The sequence below is a fragment of the Psammomys obesus genome, unplaced genomic scaffold (assembly GCF_907164565.1).
Source record: "Psammomys obesus unplaced genomic scaffold, mPsaObe1.curated_primary_1811, whole genome shotgun sequence".
Classification (NCBI taxonomy): domain Eukaryota; kingdom Metazoa; phylum Chordata; class Mammalia; order Rodentia; family Muridae; genus Psammomys; species Psammomys obesus.
The window spans coordinates 9,506,469-9,527,725 of NW_026589137.1; the positions used below are offsets into that span (position 1 = coordinate 9,506,469).

The 21,257-nt window shown below is 40.7% G+C and overlaps 1 protein-coding gene across 2 annotated transcripts in view; it reads right to left on the bottom strand.

Annotated features, from left to right (window-relative positions):
- Positions 1–21,257, bottom strand: part of Pak3 (p21 (RAC1) activated kinase 3) — a 336,231-nt gene that overhangs the window by 130,942 nt on the left and 184,032 nt on the right. Inside the window, exon 1 of one of the 2 annotated variants that reach the window (XM_055604924.1) lies at positions 17,184–17,452. The exons of the other annotated variant lie outside the window; for it this stretch is intronic. The gene's annotated coding sequence lies outside the window, so the exon portion shown is untranslated. Of the gene's footprint in view, positions 1–17,183; positions 17,453–21,257 lie in introns of those variants that run through there. 2 annotated transcript variants of the gene reach the window in all.

The following is a 21,257-nucleotide window of genomic DNA, read 5'->3' on the forward strand; positions in this document are numbered from 1 at the left end:
CATCACCTTAGAATATCCTAGCTCCATTGAATGTGAGTCTAACAACTTTTCTATGACATATCACTCAAAATGTGTCAAATAACCATTAGCTAGGCTGGTGGCTTTGGGCAGATCATTGAGGAATGTCCCATCCCTTTATATGCACAATTAATGAGTATCTGTAAGCTATGCAGATGCGTATAGGAAGAGAAAAGAATTTTAAACCGTTGCCTGCAAGTGGAAAACACACCAGTTAATGCTTTATCTTTGTTAATCTGAGAGTGACTTCATTTCAACAGACTTGCAACAAACCAGACTTAGTACCCTTTGAGGAGCTGAAAAGTATGACTTTACTATGAAAGACCCCCCAACTAAGCATCCCATCTGTGTATGCTCTCATTTATTTAACAAATCTTTATCAGTGCTGTGTTCCAGGTAGCATGTTAGGTGATAAGCATAAATAAATAATTACATAGCCCTGAGTAAGGTTGGAAGCCTCAAACAGTGACTGCATGTTATCCTTAAACACATACCAAATGTATAGACAACAATATAACTACCAAGCAAATAATGGTGTACAAATATTAGATGTAGTGAAAAAGAAAAAAAAAAATCCCACACTCACACCCCCATCCTTGTGCATTAACCTTCTAATGTGTACAGTATGGCATTGGGTAAAGGAAGAATACAGACATGGATCAAGATTTATTCTTGTCTTCAAGGAAGTTACACTGTAGGAATACAATGTGATTAAATCCAGGTAGGCAAAAGATGCTTCAAAAGGAGGAAAAAATAGAAAGCTTAGTTAATGTTCCCAAAGGAGTCAACAGGATGAAGAGCATGACAAGTGTATAAGAGTTCAGCAGATTTTTGAAAATTAAAAATCAATATGTTGTAATAATAATAATAATAATAATAATAATAATAATGTAGTCTAACAAATGACTACTCTGAGTATATCAGCTAATTTTTTTCCTCTGCTTTGGGTACTTGTTTATACTGAGCTAAGTGATATTGGTGCTCCATGAGGAAGAAGACATGCCAAAACTGCATAGAAAGCAGTATTTGCAAGTATTTGCTGGGATTCTGGATCCAGATAAGCTGCAAAATAAGAAACCAGTAGGGTCTTACAAAAAATATTTGAGTACTGGATACATCTATATGAATAGAGCAAACATCTGAGAAAACATTAGTAACATAATACTTGGGAAAGTAAACTATTCTTTTCTGCTTAAAAACTAAATTGTGTCATCTTGTATGGCTTTTTTGTAGGTATTTTTCTAAGCATGTAAGAATTATATCAACTCAGTGGCTGGCTCTTTGATCACCTCTCCCTGAGGGGGAGCAGCCTTGCCAGGCCACAGAGGACAATGCAGCCACTCCTGATGAAACCTGAGAGGCTAGGGTCAGATGGAAGGAGAAGAGGACCTCCACTATCAGTGGACTTGGGGAAGGGCATGGGAGGAGATGAGGGAGGGAAGGTGGGGTTGGGAGGGAATCAGGGAGGGAGCCACATCTGGGATACAAAACGAATAAACTCTAATTAATATAAAAATTAAAAAATAATTTAAAAATATATAAAATAATTATCTCTAAGGAGAGAAAACAGATCAATTGCAGCTCTACTTGCAGATTATTCTAGAATGTTTAGAAAAATCATTGAATATTCACAAATTTGTTAATTCATTCAACATTTCCACCATGTCTGTTCTATGCCTAGCTACATAGACGATGCTTAGGAAGGACAGAATAAAATGGTTAGGTAATAGTGCCCAGATGAAAAAGGAACAACATTGCCACCTTGAAGAGACTTAAAAGGACAGTCATGACAGTTTAGTTCAAAGATGAAAACGTGTTGTTACTGGAGGGGTCTGTAAAAAGAAGCTTCACAGTGGAAGTATATTTAAATTTAATTAGGTAGAACAAGTAACCACAATTATAGGAAAGGCATTTTCAGGCACAAAAAACTGTATAGGTTAATGTCCAGGGAGACCAGAGAAAAAAGCAGAAACATGAATTATGTAGAGATGAAATAAAAACTTTTCAATTTTTCTTTCTTTCTTTCTTTCTTTCTTTCTTTCTTTCTTTCTTTCTTTCTTTCTTTTTCTTTCTTTCTCTTTCTTGATTATTTTTGGTGCTTTTGACACAGGGTTTTTCTGTGTAGCCATGGCTGTCCTTGACTCACTTTGTAGACCAAGCTGGCCTTGAACTCATAGCGATCTGCCTGCCTCTGCCTCACAGAGTGCTGGGATTAAAGGCATGTGCCACCACGCCCAGCTTGGCTTGGCTTTTTTCTCCCTAATTAAAGATACAGTTAAAAAAAATCCTGCCGTTATATCACAGTCCTTGCCATCAGCCAATGAAATAGTATGAGTAGTTTTTATTATAGAACTAATACACAGATGTCAATATGGTAGATACTCAATTGAAGACAGGACTTTTTAAATTTTTCAGGTAGTGAAAACAGAATGACTTTTGAAGTATAATATAATGATGAATCAAGAGAGAAGAAACACAAGTGATACAGAAAAAGGAAGGCAGGAGACAAGAGATTTTGGGAGATATGGTACCTATTTTGGAAACTGAACAATGAGAGTAGTGATGCTAGGCCTGGTGGGATATAAATATTAGATATTGTTTTAAAAACAAATAGCAGCCTTTTTGTATATCCCAATGGCATCAATATTCTAATGCCCCAAATGGAATCTGAATAGATAAATATTACTGAGGATACGTGGATACAAAGGAACAGGGGAGGTTTCCTTGTTTTATAGCCATAAGACTGATTCCTGCAAAAACTGTGGTTTTGTTTTCAGATTTATAAAGTGAGAATAATCAATAAGATTAAAGAATGGGAAATAAAATACTGAATTTGGTATGAGAATAACACATGTGATTACAACTAGCGTTTCTCTGCATAGCAGCCACTGGTTATCAGCACTGACTGAACTCTGAAAAATAAGAAACGATCTTCAAGTTGTGGGCCAGTAGGACATCTCTTTTAATGGGTTTTTAAAGAAAATGAACCTAAATCCGTATGCAGGCTCTTCTGAGAAAGGCAATAATTCTAAAATGACAAAACACTTACGAACATCTCAAATGCACAATAAGAGGACAAAGCCAGTGACACACTGGAAATCTCAGTAAAAGTGAATCTAGAAATGTATATGGGGAAACAAGAAAAATGTTTAAGCATCTTGCTCTTGAAATCAAAAGAAAAACTTGAAGCAAACTGCAGTTCCTACATGGTAGAAAAATATTTATCTTTGGTTGCATGTCTTCTCAGTAGAGATAACACTAAAACAGTAACCACACTGGAAACATACTTATGACACAATGGTACGGCTTCTGGAATTATTCCAAGAACAGTTGGACATATGGACTCAAGATTTTAACTTGGAAGTCATAAGTATGAAGAAATGTGTAACTGCCCAGAAAGTGCATAGAGTAATAGAAAAGAGAGGACCTGTGGTGAACATCAGTGTTGAGGATCTGGAACAGAGAGAAGAGCCAGGGATTATAGAGAAAGGTCAGAGAGGTGAATTGTATGAGGTTAAAGAAATTAAGATGAGAATGCTTGAAGTTGAATGTACTGATCATGATGCAAAGTTACAGGCAGGTCAGAAATGTTCCTTTCTGTCACCTAGCCTTTCTGCAAATTTAACCTAGCTTGCTCTCTTGTTATTTGTACATTAGAAACAAGAGCTACCACATGTCTATAGATATATATACTTAGATATATTTTGAGAATTCTAACACTTCACAGTCTGTTGTAATAGAACAACATGAAAGATACCACAGCTTATCCCTCAAGAAATATTCTTCTTGGTTGTGGCTGTTACCTCTGTAACTATTAATACTCTGCCCTGTTCTCAACAATACTATAATGTTGTCACATTGATTGCAATCTTGTATTATGTTGGGAATTGTGTAAGATATACTGTAGGTTTCAGCTAGTGAAATACAGTAGGTTTCAGCTAAACCATGGGTCACCTTTAGATAGTTTTCCCATAGGAAGGAACAGTATCTGTTAAAGTAGCTTCCATTTGGTAACTATAGCTCCATAAGTCTTTTTCATGTGAAAATGCAAATATTTATTCTGGCCGAGAGTGTGCTTAGCCTATACCGCTGATATTGCTCTCTTCATTACTTGGCTGTTCTACAGCTACTTCTTTATGTGTAAAATGGGTCTTCCTCATCAAAGCATTTGAGGATTCAATGTTCTGCATGTGGAATGTGCTTCAAAACAACCAAAGATGTCCTGCTATAAAAACATTTATCATTACTGCTGCATAATTCACAAGCTATAAATACAATCACCATTATTCACTGAGATCTTATCATATCCTAGGTATTGTGTTTAAAAGTTACTCATATGCAAGTTCACATAACTTGTATCTATGACGTTTTAATATTATTTTTATCTGAAAGAGATGAAGAAATTGACATTTAGGAACATTAATTCACTTGTCCAAGGCCATAGATCTAGCAAACTAAAGATAAAAACTTTACAGCACTGTCTGTGACTCTGAAGCCTATGTTCTGGTTTTTAGATTGTGTTCTTTCTTGTATACACTGGGGGATCAATCCAGGGATTCATAAATACTAGCCAAGCACCCTACCACAGAGCTAGTCTCAAAATCACTATGCTCTTATTTATAACTCTTCAGCCACACTAAGTTTCAAAGGTCCAGTTAGTCCCAGCTAGTCACTATCTCCTTGGTCACAAATGTCCTTACAGTTTCAAAGTAAATGAACTATACTTCCTCTGTGATATTTGAGACCGAACCTTGGAAAAGAGCAAATTCTTTATCCACAAAAGAGACATTTAACATTAGTGGGGGGAGAGGACAGATGTGTGCTGACTGTTGGCCTACCAGAATTATGAGTTTCTTGCACATTTCCTCCCTCACTTTCTGGAACAGTAAATGACGGTACCATCACTGAAAGTTTGTCAGATTTCTAGGAAGCATTTATATCACTATATCACACATACATGAACAAGGAACATTGATGAGTTTGCAAGATAAACATACCCTAGTGGTGCAAGGATTGAGGAAGCTAAAGGGTAGTCATGTTTTTCAATTGTCTCCATGAGAAAGTATAACACTGACAGCTAGCTTTTGGCTGAGCTGAAATAAAAGATTAAAAATAAGCCAAAGGAGCCCAGTGAACATCAGGCTTTGGCTGCAAAGGCTTTGGCTCCACACCATTTCTCTGCTGTCTAGGAGCTCTCTCCTTTTGATGGTGCCTTCCAAAGGCAGTGGAAAGATAATAATAGGATCTGTCACTTGCACATTTTCTATTGGGCAGATACTGAACTGTTAAAGTATCTCATTTCATCCTTGTAAGAGGTTTAAGAGAGGTTAATAAACTATGTTAAACAGCTAGAAATTGGCTAAACAAAGATTCAGATGTTAGCCTTACTGACCCCTAAGTTGATCTCCTAATGCCTTTCCTGTAATCAAGAAACAAATTAAAAAGATTTCCAAAGATCTCATGAAAGATAGTAAGACCTGGAGAGGATAGGAACTCCACAAGGACAGCAACAGATCCAAAAAGTCTGGGCACTGGGGTCTTTTGTGAGACTGACACTCCAGCCAAGGACTACTCATGGAGATGGCCTGGAACCCCTGTACGGAGGTAGCCTATGGCAGTTCAGAGTCCATGTGGCCTCCATAGTAATGGGGACAAGGACTGTCTCTGACATGAACTGATTGGCCTGCTCTTTGATCACCTCTCCCTGAGGGGGGAGCAGCCTTACCAGGCCACAGAAGAAGACAATTCAACCACTCCTGATAAAACATGATAGACTAGGATCAGAGGGAAGGGGAGGAGGACCTCCCTTATCAGGGGACTGGGAGAGGGACAGAGGTGGAGAAGAGGGAAGGTGAGATTGGAAGGGGAGGATGGAGTGAGGTATAGGGGGGATACAAAGTGAATAAACTGTAATTAATAAAAAGAAACAAGAAAAAAAGATTTCCAAAGGCATAAAATAACACCTAAGTTCTGGTGACTTGTTCTTCTCACTAGACAATTTTCATTAAACTGATGTGGATCCAGGCTGGTACATAGTTTTCCTTCAGATCATCCCATAAATTGTACAAATTGCCTATGGTGAGTTTCAGGTATCAACTATGAACTATCAAATGTAAAACTGCCAGGCTATTTCTCAAAAGCTGTCTCCAAAAGGAGGTGGCATCTTGATGTTGATAAAGTATAATGATCTCATTAAGGTTTCTAGTGCTTTCTCTACCTTAGGCCCAGTGACAGAGGAATCTATTATACAATCTTCTGGAAAGATGGCACAGCCCAATGTTGAGCAAGATGTCTATGAGAAAGTTTAGTTTGGCAAGTGCCTTCTTTAAACCTTTCCTGAAGTTCCCAACCATTTACGGACCTTTATGTCCTTTACAACCTGAAGACCACTGGATGTTACAATAAAGATAGCTCTGATGCCAAGCTTCAGGACTGTTGCCTTTTATGAAACTTTCATGGACTTTATTTTTTCATGCACAAATGAAAAAATACCTCACAGGCACAGTATGTGTCTTTCACCCATTTGAATCTCTCTCTGGGTTGACACCATGTAGAGCCTATAGAAGGATCCTCTGATCTGGTAAGCCATTAGAATTCTAAGATGAGGAAGACAATGTGTACTGATAACATGCTACTGCCTACCTTTTTTTTTTTTTTTTTAGTTCCTTAATTGGGTCACAGTATTAGTTCTTCCGGGGCTAGGCATGGCATACAGACATTATTTCACACTCTGTTACGCTCCGTATTATATTAAGTTGTGGTACCGAAACACTCCACTGGAGGAAGCCGGCAACTGAAATGATTGCTGGGGAGTGCTGTCGTGTTTGTAAATTTCCAGATCCAAGTTAATGTTTTCCTGGCTCACTCCTGAGCCTGGGCTTCTTCTGCAGTCTGTCTGGGTGTAAGGAACTCCCATCAGCTTATCTTTACCTACGCCTACACAGAAATCTCCTCTGGGGACTTGTTAGTAACAGCTGTTGAAATTTCAGTGGGGTCTGCATATGTGTGGGCACACTCACAGGAGAAATGAATTTTATCATCCAACTAGCTTATTAACCTTTTCTTTCCCTTTCTTCCTTGCTTTAACAAAGCAGCTGTTGAGGTTATTAATATATATTTTTAAGATACACTTTAAGTACTGGGGTTAATAGAAAGAGGGGTACTCAGAACAAAGAGAAGACATAAAACAGTGTGTGGCTTCTCAAAGGAAGAATTCCCTTCTTTGTCTTTGTTGACTATTGTGTTCCTGGTTAACATAGTGTTAATATATGTGGGTAGATCTGTGAGGCCTAAGTGGAAAAGATCTTCCCTTTCCATGTGTATAACCAACAACAGCTTTATGTTGTAAACATAAGACCATAAATGTGCTATTATTATTCATGGCACAGCATTAAGGAATTAGACTCTTGCCTTACCCTCCTCTGAGGAAAGGAGATTACAAGTCAAAGCATGAACTTCTAGGAAATAATCACACCATGCAAACCTCACCACTGTTACATGGGATTGGTTAATGTTCTCAGAGGAGATGTCATTGAGAAAGTGTATAACTACGAAAATGTCAGTTTGTGAAGGCATATAAAGATTTGAAGAAAAACGTATATGAATTTGCATATGAGTAGGAGTCACTATCAGTATATGTGAGCTAATGTGCTTATATTAGGGAGAGAGTGTAGGTCAGTGCCAATGTGAAGAAGTATATTATCAGTGTCCCCAGGTAAGGGTTAGTTTGCAGAAAGAGTATGTGACTGTTCAGGCATATGGGTCAATGAGTAAGTGTATCAATCAATGTAACTGAGTATATGGTAGCGTGATACATGAATGAGTGTAAAGATCAATAACTGACATGTGTGGTGTTAGCAACCAACTGTGTAAATGCATTTATGCAACTATGTGAATTGATTATTGAGATACGAATTATGCATCCCATTGTACATACCAGTAAAATGCACATTAGTGATAATAAACACTGTACATATCAATCTATGTACACTTGAATAAATGCATGTAAAATGTGAGTGTGTATCCATATGAGAAAAGAGAGTGGAAATATATACAAATACTAGTCTATGTTCAGTATAACAGTGTTTGTTTGAAAACATGTGATGGTATGAACAGGGACTAGTTTGTACATTTAAGAATGTAAGGGAGGATTAATATGTATTCCTATGAATGAGTGGGAATATATAATTTTTAGTATGGAGTCCTGAAAGTGAGTGTGCAGAACTGAAAATACATAAGTATAAGTATGTGAATATGGCTATGCATGAAGTGTGTTGTTGCATTTATGCATTTGTGTGAGTAAGGAATGAGGATATGCGCATGTCAATGTGTGTCTCTGTGTGTGAGAGATTGTGTAAGAAGGACAAGTGACAACAGCAGGTAAAAATGACTGTGTTTGTCAAAATGTGTGTATAACTATTTCAGGCTGGGCGTCTGAAGGTACAGTATTGCGTGAGAAGATTAGATATCTGTGTGAAAGGAAAGTTCGTGAATATCAGTGGGTGTCAAAATATATGCCTCTATGTTGAAGTGAGACTCTCTGAAAAAATGAGGAAGGAAGAAGGGTAGCTTCAATTCTGTGCATGTGAGTGAAAACATACTAGTGCAGGAGACAGTAATACTTCAAAAATACACAAGGGTAAGTCTGTGAGACATTGTTTATATTGCTATAATCTATATACATGAATTATATGAGTATGTGCATACACCTGTGTGTCCATGTGTCATGTGTGACTGTGAGAAAAAAATGATAATATCAGTGCAATGATGCCAGAGCATATGAAACCGATATATTGTATATGTTTGTGACTATGGAAAATAGCCTGAGTTGGTCATGAGGAAAGTTAGGGTATGTCTGCGCAGCAGCATTTGATTATATAGGTGTGTTAGTAAATAAGATTATATATTACTATCTTACTGAGTTACATTATATCCTCTATAATGTGAGTAAATATAAACGTGTATGAAAATGTTAAGAGAATACAAAGGTATGAGTGGGCGGAAGCATTCACGCAGGGTGTAAGGTGTATCATAATGAAAATATGAATATATGAATATGGGTTTATTCAGCTGTGTGTAGAGTAGGTTAATAAACATGATTGTATGTGAGGGTGAAGGGTTAAGAATGATGAGTGAGGGTGAATCTGGGCAGGGATGTAACTAAGTGAGTCCTGAAGAACACTGGAGGCTAGAAAATTCTTCCGAAAATGGCTTTCCTTCCCAAATAGCAGTGTTGTTACAGTTCTAGAGTTACTGAGTCCCTCTCAACCTCTATGTTGACAATGCCAAAAATAACTAAGTTAAGCTGATACTGCTTGTAGATTCAGAGAGAGAAGTACAAACTAGCTGAGGAAACACCTGCTTTGTAAAGTGCCTAGCTCAGAGTTGACAACAGTAGACAGTAAATAAAACATTATTGTGGCTGCCACCAAAAACCCAGGAGAGATTCTGAGGCACACTTTTTATTTTTGTCAGTTCTAGTTACCTTCTGTCAGTCAAAGTGTATAGAGAATCCTGGATCTGACCATCTCTAGAAAGTTGAATGCATCAGTATCAGTGAGGCTGTAATTTCATACCTTCAACTCCATGGCCGAAACTCCAGCGCTTCCCTTTCATGAGAAGGCATTACACAAACACCTGCTGCTGAGATGCAGTTCTGCTGTCTTCTAGGCCCAGGATAAGCTCCAATGAGAGAAAATTTAGTTGCACATTCTTTTTTTTTTTTTTCTTGAAATTCTTTAGGGGTGGGGGATGTCGACAGACAACAGGAGAGATGTCTAAAGCATCTGACCAGGAGACAGACAGTGGACTAGACAGAGACACACGGGGACATCTAGGCTGCAGGGTATACTATAGAAGGGTAGGTGGAAAAGGCAATAGGGGAGGCTACTGTGACTGCTTGGGAAGCAGACAGAGAGATGACAGGCATGCGCAGAGGAAGAAATGAGCCCACGGGCAAAGCTGCTGGGGAACTATTGGTCACTTGTAAGGCACAGTGGAGACCTGTATGACTAAAGTCCTTCCCTTGATAATCTAGTTTACCTGTGCAGAGAAATATTCTAGGAATTCTTTAAGAATGAGTTATGATGAGGAGAGAAAAACAATGTACACTACAGACTCATTCTGGGGGAGCTGGGGGAGGCAGTATGCCACCTGGTTAGGTGGGAAGGTAGGGAGAAGGTTCCATAAAATTTTAGCTGAGCCTACCAGTCCCAGAAGCAAGGAAGAGGAGTGGGTTGGGAATGTATTTGAATATGAAGAAAAAAATTAAGATTATAGGGCAGAGGAAACCACAGGAGCTGATTGGCGGATTTGTGACATATTATTGAAATGGCACTTAGATATCAGGAAAGGAGAAATGACAGCTTGATGGGAAGCATTTTCTTTGTTACATTGATGCTCTTAGATGGTGCTTGACATTTGCAAAGGACATGGCAATGGCTGTTATGTTGTTTCTCCTCCTCACCTCAAGGCTGCCACTCCAGTATTAGAGATGGAATAACCAAGAGGTGAAGGACAGCTATAACAGACTGAACACCTCAGAAAATAGGGGGTCCTGCCCCCAGGCCTGATAATGGTACCTGAGCTCAGAGGAGAAGGCAACATTAAAATACCCCTAACTCCATGCCCTGAAATCCATGACCCACACAGCCACCACTGCAGGATCTCAGCACAGGTGAGCGCTGCCCATGAGAGGGGGCTGGAGTGGCCTCAGCTCTGACTGACTCAGTGCTGTGCACACCAGCTGCCATAAGATGCAAGGACTTAGCTGTCTTTTCTTGGGGGAGCCTGCTGAGAAAAGTGTTGTGGGGGAGATGAACCTTTTTTACAGCTGCTATGACTTCCTCATCCTAACCCAAATTATGTTACACAAACGGGGGGAGGGGAAGGGAGAAACAAAAAGGGAGAGGGAGAGCGAGGTAGGAGTGGGACATTTCCAAAAATCATTTAAGAAGGCTAGTGAATCAGAAAGGTAAGAAGTGTAAAAACATTATTATGTAGGATTTTGCAAAGAGTACCGAACTGGGAATTAGGAGATGAGAGTACAGATTAATAATTGATGCTTGCCATGTCACCACTGTGGGCCTACTTGTTATCAGCTATAAAAGATCTGCTTCCCTAGTCGTTTTAGACACATATTAGGAGGGCTAAGTCAAATAAGATGCATGTGAAAAATGTACACAATTTTCAGAATTAGGGGAAATTTGCACACTTACCAGAGATGGCACAGTCGGTGTACAGTAGACAATAGAGGTAATACCCACTGAGAATATCTGAGCTGCCTAGTAACCTGCTACTACTATTCACTTCTTTTGTCCCTCAATTCCAAGTCTCCACCTCCATTTCAACTCTTTTAGCCACCAAACCTCACAGAGGTTTCTATGTCTGATTGTGTTGGAAACAAGATTTCTCTCCTTTCCCTACCCTTCCTTCTTCTCCCATCTCCTGCTGGATGGAATTTAGAACCATGGTGTGTTGCATGCTAGGCAGTCACTCTACCATCCAGCTACACCTTCTGCCAGAGACAGGGGTCAACCTCCACTTTCTGCCTTTCCCCACAATCAACTGATCCTCTCCAGGGAAAAACTATTTTTCCTCTTTATAGAACTCTGAGCTCTACAGTCCCTACCTACTTCTCCCCGACTCACTCCATAACACACAACCATATTTACTCCCCAAGGAAAGTAGCTACTACATGTTAATTTCAACAGAGCAGTTACCCAGGATAGCACCCAGTTATTAACAGACAACAAAATACAGAGTTCTAACCCAAAGAAATAGATTGATGGCTATCTAAAAAGAAAACAAAATTGAAGTTCTTAGGAAGCCAAGAAAAGTCCGATGATCTCCAATTCTACCTCTTAAGCAAAAAGAATAATGCTGTACCCTGGGTCTACTCTTCCTCTGGTGCATAGTGTAGAGCACAACTGCCAGCTAGCAGCTGTAGCATCCCTGTGGATTTCCCACAGGCATATCCCTAGTAGTTTTCCAAATCCCTCCCACTACATCACTGAGTGATGATGAGTCACCTCCTCCCTCTCTGCAAGAACTCACTTTGTAAGGAGATGAGATGAGGTGGGGAGGCAAGAGCTGTCAGAACTTCAGAAGGGCCCGGGTATGAGGATAGGGTGTCAGATAGGGACCATTCCTGATGATGAGTGTTTACTGATGAAGCAGCATCTGATTGGGAGGGATGAGAAAGAATGCTAGAGACAATGGAAAGAGGATGAATGCAGCAACCTGCACTAACCCAAATCTCTAATCTCAAGTTTCCCTTGAGTGCACCTCACTTTTTCCATAGACCCTCATTTGGAATATCAAATGGTAGCTTCATGGTAGTTTGCTTTGAACCCACAAGTTGGGTAGCTTGAACAAGTGCAGAAGCAACCGGTAGGCTACCAGGTGTCTACACCCCTTGCTTACTTAGTGTATATTTCTAGCCTATTCTGTATATCAGCAAAAGCTGGATCATGTATATCTGTGCTATTCCTCACACTGTTAGATGCACGTGTGTATATCATGTGTCATGTTTATAGCACGTTGTGTTTATCCTGAGCCTTATTGTGTTATGTATGCAGTGCTGTGTTTATATCATGCTGCTTGCTTATTTTGTCAGTATGCATTTTATTTCTGTAATGTTGCACATGTGATTGCATCACTACCATGCATAGTACATGCGTGTGTATATGCCATGTGTCTAATTTGTAATGTGTAGCATATATAGTCTACACCATGGTGTACGGCTGAACTGAGTGGTGAGTGTTGCATGGCTGTACTATACTGTGCATTTATGCTGCCTTGCTTTCTGCCTGTGGCTCACACCTCTTGTTGGAATCTGGGAAAGTATGGATACACACATCTTGTACATATCTAACTTCCATTTCCTTGCTGCATTTTAGCTTTTTGCCAGAATCCCTGCCTGAGGACTAAAACTATAACCTTGGGATGGTGATCAAAGCAAGTTGTGACAATTATGCTTTCTTCCACAGAACCATTGGCAAGTGTCTTATGCAGCACTAAATATTTCTGGTTATTGCTCCTGGATCCTTTTTCAGGTCCAAAGAAGAAAAAAGCACAAGGGAGAAGAAAGCGATACCCTTCACTCTAAACCTATTCACAGTGGAGAAGAATGCTGTGAAGCTGCATGTCCAGAGTTTCCCCTTCAGTGTTTGATAAACCGAGTGTGCCTTTGCTTTCTGGGAGTAAGAGCTGTATGTGTAAGAGTACTGGTACCCTGGATGGAGATCATGGGATAGTAAGGAGGAGCTAAGAAAAATGTGTCTGTAAGTGAGGTCACTAGGGGGTGATATTGTGCTAACTGTCAGAGATAGTGGTCCCTTTAGGGTACAGAATTCCAAAGAATTCACAAGGCTCAGATAGAGATGAGGGAAAAGGAGACCCACCCTCAAGCCACACACACACACACACACACACACACACACACACACACACACACACCCAACCTCTCTGAGAATATATAATCTTTATCTTCACCCTAAGCCCTTCCTATCGTTACACTGCCCTGGAAGTTAAAACAGTAATGAATATCTGAATATTGGTGCCTCTCCCTATGATCTGTCTATGAAAACTAACATAAAGAGCTTTTCTGGGCCTTAGTTGCAGGGAACCCAGCAAATACTGAATTGGACTTCTTTCCTGAACGTTCCTCGTTCCCATGAAATACAAGTGAAGTCATATGGTTAAAAGATAAATGTGTAGATAGCGGTTTTATATGGGCTTTCCCTAAATTGGAGAGCATACAAAATGGAAAGTGATATAGAAAGGCTATCTTCTTTTGTTGAGGAAAGCTGAACTTTAGTGGCTATCTTAACTACCAAGTATAAATGGATCCACTTCCTAAAATGTTTCCAACCAGATTAAAGACACCTAGTTTAACTTCCGTCATTTGAAGGTCAAGGAAACAGGCACTGTATCACACACATTCAGCCAAGAACATCTGAGATCTGATTGCCAAGGTTCATGTTATCCTAGCTACCCCCCTGCTGCCCCCCAAAACATATATCTTTTCTCTGTATCCAACCCCCTTCTACCGCACAGAAAACCTTTTCTTCCCCTTAGCTCTGCGAGCTTCTGGACCATGCACCTCATGATCTTCTTGAAAATGTATTTGAGAGGACTCTTCTCCCTACCAGTAAATTGATCATTTATTTTTGGTCTTCAAGGTCCACTTCCCCTATTTTGCTTCCCACCCCTAGTCCCAGCTGTAGCTGCACTATTTTCCCCCCTGGTTGCCTCCCCTGGGTACAGCACAGATTGTCCCAACTTGCAGATAAATGACCAAATGTGCAAATCAGACACGGATCTATTGCATTGATTAACATTTCCAATTAAACTCTCCCCCCCCCCCCCCCCCCCCCCCGTTAGGCTGTGTGTATTCGTGACTCAAGTAATCACAAGCAAATGCTTGTGTCTTCCTACGCTGCGGAGCGCGGCAGGGAGCACCACGTGTCTGGAGAGAGATGGGAACACACTGACCTGGAGGCTCCTTTAGTTCTCTGCTACTGCTAAGTCCGATTGTAAATGTGTGGATGCCTGCTTTAGTTGGTGTGAGGCTCAGCCATCACACCTGAAGTGTAGGATTAGGATCCTCCAGGTCGCTTTAGCTACTTTTCCGCCCCCTGCTGGCAAAGCTATTTAGTTCAGATTAAACCAGGAAATCTACCCTGGCCCTGCAACAGGAACCACCTAGATCCTGACAGGTATTAATGTGGATGAGGGTGCAGTGGGGTGGTGTAGGGGTTGAAGGCTTAAGCCATGTCCCAGATGCCTGGAAAGCTATGCTTACCTTCCACAGTAAAGGTTTTTTGTTTTGTTTTGTTTTGTTTTTTGTTTTTTTTTTTTTTGTTTGTTTGTTTTTGTTTTGCTGTCCTTAGTAGACAAATGTTCCCTGGGCTAAACTCATCCATGGAAAATCATTCAGACTCCTGTTTCATATTATAGCTCCCCTACTCTCCATCTTCTGCCCTCTCTCTTTGCCCAAAAGAAAAAAAAAACTGTTTTCTTTTTGAAACTGCTGCTCATAAAGTTTCTTCTCATGCCTTTGGCTAAAGTTACTGGTTCCTGAAAATGGGTTATGCATTTGAAAATGGCATCGATTTCCTAAACTGCTAGAAGTTCCGTATAATGCTTGATTGAGCCATTGCTGACTTGACTACCAAAACTTTTCCATAACAATTTCGTCAGAGAAAACTGGGACTCTTGAGCTCCTGACAAGATGTTGGGCATTTTTTTCTCCCTCTACAGCTCTGCTCCTACCTACTCCATTAGCTCCTACCTTATTCAAATAAGATCTGACTTCCAGATCTTATTTCTTTTGTATTAGTCATCCTTTTTGACCTTGTGCTTAGTCTTGACTTACTAAGAGAAGAATCTCTGACAGGAAGACCTGCCATCTCTGTCGTCATTTCCCATTTCCCTCATCTATCAAACCTACTACCTAGTCAGTCTCTTCTAAAACCCTCAGCAAACTTGTCTGCTCTGTATAGCACTTCCACTTTTGACTAGGAGGGGGAAAAAAAAACACAACTTACAACCTGTAGGAATGATCAACTACTGCTAATGTTCATGGAGTGTTGTGGCCCATAGCACAATGTCTGCTTCTATATTGGGAGATTTAATGAATCTGCCTCCTCACATCGTGAGGTCTCCCTAGATTCTGGATTACCAGCAGCCAGCTTACCAAGCAAACTGTCCCAGACTCTTACATGTTGTGTCTTGTATGGACACAGAAGAGTATGACATTTGTATCCAAAAAAAAGAGGGCTATTTGGCTCTCTTCCCAGATCTCAGCCTATTAATCATCCATTACCTCCATTACCACAGTGCGCCCCGTTACACAAAGGTGCCCCTGATTAGAAGCTCGAATGCCAAATTACACATCCTACCCAATTATTTCACAAATGGCCCAGTGAAAACCACACTGACCTTTTATACCTGGCTCATCACAGAACAGGATCACAGTGCTGTCACCAACAGGAATGGACCTCCTGTTCCAACACCTCAGACAGCCATACTGTTGGCCTGGATTTAAGTCTGCAAAACCATGGGGAGGAGGAGCAAACCTACCATGGCTAAGGGCTTCCCTGGTGAAAGCCATTTTTTAAATAGCACTCAAACCACCCCATCATGCTTCCCAAAGCCAAGAGACTCACCCTTCCCTCCTTTGCTTTTAGAGCCCACACAGCCCAGAAACCTCAAGGTTAAAATCTGGAGCTGGATTCTGGAAGGTGTGACCAAAAACAAACAAACGAACGAACCCAGTGGAGCCTCTGTTTCCCTCCTTGAAAGAACCATCTACACCCCCCAAAAACCTCATCCACCACCTGGGAAAGGAAAGTCTGACAGAACCTCAGTCAAAATGTTCTATTCATTCAGAAGCATGCCAGTCACCATACCAGATTACAACCTGAAGACAGTGTCTCCTGGGAACTAAGAAGGAGTGGGAAGGGAGGAAGCAGTAAACCCAATGACCCCATTCCCCAGACAAAGACAAGGGCCAACAAGGGTTACTCCAGGCTTTTCCAAGGACCTTACTGAATTCATTCAGTCCCTTCAGAAGAAGAAAATGGTGTGTGGTGGTGGTGGTGGGAGGGGGAACAGTCCTTGTCATTATCATCCTCCCAAGTGAAAAGGGGAGGGAGCATAAAGGGAAAAAAAAATAAAGGAAAACCTCCCTTTTAAGAAATCTGGTACTTTCTGTTTCAGTCAGGTTATTCTGTTGCGGACTTGGCCAGCCTGTGGCCACACCCCCTTCCCTTCTCTGGAGGACTGCTGTCAACAGTGTGGCCTGTGGTGGGGGGTGGGGTGGGGACCGGAGGGGAAGATGGTAGGAGACATAGAGTCTGACACAGCTTCCAGGGCGGATTTTACCCCAGGCGGCCCAAACCCCAGTAAGGGAGCCCTGGGCTTGGCCAAAGGAAGAAGCCCAGGTCCTTTAGGACCAACCCGGACACACCCACTCATCGCCTAGGCAAACCCCATCAAGCACTGTGTGCTGGATCCCAAGGCTTGGGAAAGGGAGCCCCGTAGGGGAGTAAAAGCTGGGGCACAGCAGGAGCAAGAGGGGAGCAAAGGAAAGAACAACTGCCCAGAAGCCTCCCCTCCCCCGAGCTAGCCTGGAACAGTACAGAAGTCGCGGAATTTACCTGCCAAGGGTCCAGCCACCCTGCCAAGACCTTTCCAGTACCTCGGTGCACGCCAACAGTTTGGCTGGGGAGCTGCAGCCCAGTGGCTGCAGCTGCAGCCCCGCGCCCAGTCCGCTCCCCCCACGCTTCTTCTCTCGCAGGGCACACTTACTTCCAGAGAGGAAAAGCTGCAGCCCCCAATAAGACCCCAGACTGTTTGCGGCCACAGCTGCCTGCCTGCTCAGCAACCGCTCCCTTGCTCTTCTTTGCTATGACGTCACCTGGGCTCTGCACCGTACCTAGGCCAATCAGATGGTGAGCATAAAAGTAAAATCTCCGTGAGTGGGCTACTGGGGACCAATCTTTTGTTTCCAGGCAGGAAGCGCCCTAGGAGGGGAGGAGAGAGAAAGTGAGGGCGTGGGGTGGGGGGCGAGAAAGGAGAGGGAAAGGAGATGGAAACTTCTACACTGTCGGGATTGTCTAAAGAAGAAGGTGGAGCTATTGAGAAAGACACCAGACAGGAGTGGAGAGGGAACATTTCATGAATCTTTCTCTCTTGCCATCCTTAAGAACACCAGGCTTTGAGATGAATTTTCAGGTTGGGGAATCCATCTACACGAGTAGGCTTTCTTGAGGAAATTTGGATTTGGGACAACACCTCTCAGCCTAGCAGATTACATAGAGAACTAAGAGGGGAAGATGTGGTGGTGGAATGAAAAGAGGTAGCGATTTAGACAGGGGAAATAGTGTTCTGCACACCAAACATACATTTCAAAACAGGTGGCATATACAAAAGGAATAATTATTCAACTTCCAGTTGAGTGCATTGATTTCATACAGATCCCCTTGTTCATCTTTTCCCTAAAATCTTTAAAGATTTCTGTTGCCTTTACCAGAGGTTCAAATTTTGACAGGTGTCCTAAGGAATTTAAAATCTCCCCTCGCAAATCATCACTTCTTACTCCGAAATACATACTCCCTACAATTTTGGCAGATCATATAAATTATGTCAAATCTCTGCAATGAGACAATAGGCTGTACAATAGTATGTATGTTAGAACTATAATGATGTAAAATATGCATCTTAATAAGGGAGGAAATGAGCATAAAATTATGGTTAGGTTAAAGTAGTGCTGCTATAGGCTATTTTCTTATCTACTTTTAAATTTTTGGAAATTAAGATAAATGTATCCTTACAAAATGAATGGTTAAAATGAATGATAACTCTTTCAGATGCTCCTTTAATGAAATTTTCTCAACGCTGCATAAGAGCCAACATTCATTTCTTCACAGTGACAACACAATACATTTTTACACTAGGACTTCAGCTCATGTTTTTCATTTCATGTTATTTTCAGATCCTCCTAAGAAGAGTCACACAAAAGATCTCTGGATTCACCAGAGATCACCACTCAGATAGCTGGAAAGTGGGGGGTGGGGAGAATTAACTCACTTTGAGTAACAGGAGGAACTGAAAGAGAACAATGAACAAACTGCAACAAAACCGGGAAAAGGACGACAGAAACTAAATAAACTACATGATTCAAACAACTTCTAAGGATGACATTTCAACATTTTTCCTCAATAAAAATACATATTTATGCATACATAAGTATTATATGAAAATTGCAGAGAGTAGTAGAACAGGTTTTTATATCTAAATCTAAGTATAAAATCCATGGATTTTCTAATATGCTGAAGTGTATGTGTAATAAATATTAAACGTGGTATTAATGGCTACAAAGCTATACACTGGTTTTGTAAAAAAGTATACAAGTGTTGTTTTAAAATAAGGTATTTTAAAATACCTTTTATAACATACCCTAGTGACTGCCTTCTAATGCAACACACACACTCTCTCTCTCCTGTTCGTGATTAATAGGTTAAAATCAGGATGATTCTGACTTCAATGCCTTTACAGATATCTTTTTAATTAACTTTCAAGATAAAAAAGCAACTATATCACATTGATTTTTTTTTTTATACAGAATGGTGGAAGTAATCTAAAAATATACTGATCTTAGTGTCATTTACTTAATGGTAACATACCTTATTTGTAAATCACAATATTTGGGTAACTTAAAACCCAAATACTTTAAAAAAATATGGAAGTGTAACATAACTGGATGTTCCTGGTAATGATTCAGCTATGGTTTCTGTGCTATTGATTTAAATTGTAATTAAAACGTATTTGATTTCACTCTAATCCTCACATATGCCTCAGCTATCACTTGGAGCTACTTATACAGTCACTTCACATGGTTGTTTAAATGTTTCATGCGTGTTTCTTCTCTTCCCAATGATACAGAAACTTAGTATGTGGCCGGGGGCGGGGAGGTGTAAAATCCTATTAGGAACTTGACAAATTGAAGCATAGTAATGTCATTCAAACAACACTGTAATCCCAGCAGGAGAGACCTGGATCCTCATGTAAAAAGATGACAACTTATGTTATTTTTAGTACCAAAAGATAGTCTTTATTACCAGGAGGGTTTGTTCTCCAGGAATACACAGCAAGAGGAAAGGGTTTTAAACTGTACAAGCATAATATTTCATCTGTGTGCAATTTTTTTTTTTTTTTTGCTCACAATTCCCACTATCTGCTCCTCTCTTGCTTAGAAGCTCCCTGGCTTAAGTATACAACCTTAATAACCACTTGGGATGTGTATCATATTTCTCAGATTACAAACTTCTTTTCTCTTTTTATGGTATTCTTTTCTTTATTAATTACACTTTACTCACTTTGTATCCCCCCTGTGGTTCTCTCCCTCCTCCTATCCCAATCCCTCCCTTTCTCCACCCTCTGCCTGCATACCCCTCCCCAAGTCCACTGATACAGGAGGACTTCTTTTCCTTCCTTCTGATCCTAGTCAATTAGGTCTCATCAGGAGTGGCTGCATTGTCTTTTTTTGTGGCCTGGTAATGCTGCTTCCCCCTGAGGGGGAGGAAATTAAAGAGCAGGCCAATCAGTTCATGTCAGAGACAGTCCCTGTTCCTATTACAATAGAACCCACTTGGATACTGAACTGCCATGGGCTACATCTGTGCAGGGGTCTTAGGTTATCTCCATGCATAGTCCTTGGTTGGAGTATAAGTCTCAGGAAAGACCCCTGTGCTCAGATTGTTTTTGGTTCTGTTGCTCTCCTTATGGAGTTCCTGTCCTCTCCAGATCTTACTATTTCCCACTTCTTTCCTAAGATTCCCTGCACTCTGCCCAAAGGTTGCCCATAAGTCTCAGTATCTACATTGATAGTCTGCAGGGCAGAGATTTTCAGAGGTCCTCTGTGTCAGGCTCCTGACTTGTTCCCTCTTCTCTCCTTCTTCTGATGTCCAGCCTCTTTGCCTTTCTGGACAGGAATTGAGCATTTTAGCAAGAGTCCTCCCTCTTGATTAGTTTCTTTAGGTGTACGTATTTTAGTAGGTTTATCTTATATTATATGTCTATATGAGTGAGTATATACCGTGTGCATCGTTCTGCTTCTGGGATAGCTCACTCAGGATGATCTTTTCCAGATCCCACCATTTACCTGAAAATTTCATGATTTCCTTGTTTTTTTATTGCTGAGTAATATTCCATTGTGTAGATATACCACAATTTCTGCATCCATTCCTCCACTGAGGGGTATCTGGGCTGTTTCCAGCTTCTGGCTACTACAAATAAGGCTGCTGCAAACATGGTTGAGCAAATGTCCTTTGTTGTGTACTTGAGAATCTTTTGGATATATGCCTAGGAGTGGTATAGCTGGATCTTGAGGAAGCGCTATTCCTAGTTGTCTGAGAAAGCACCAGATTGCTTTCCAGAGTGGTTGTACAAGTTTACATTCCCACCAGAAAAGGAGGAGGGTTCCCCTTTCTCCACAACCTCTCCAGCATGTGTTGTCTCTTGAGTTTTTGATCTTAGCCATTCTGATGGGTGTAAGGTGAAATCTTAGTGTCGTTTTGATTTGCATTTCCCTGATGGCTAATGAGGTTGAGCATTTCTTTAAATGTTTCTCTGCCATTCGATATTCCTCTGCAGAGAATACTCTGTTTACCTCTGTACCCCATTTTTTAATTGGATTACTTGATTTTTTTTTTTTTTTTTTTTTTTTTTTT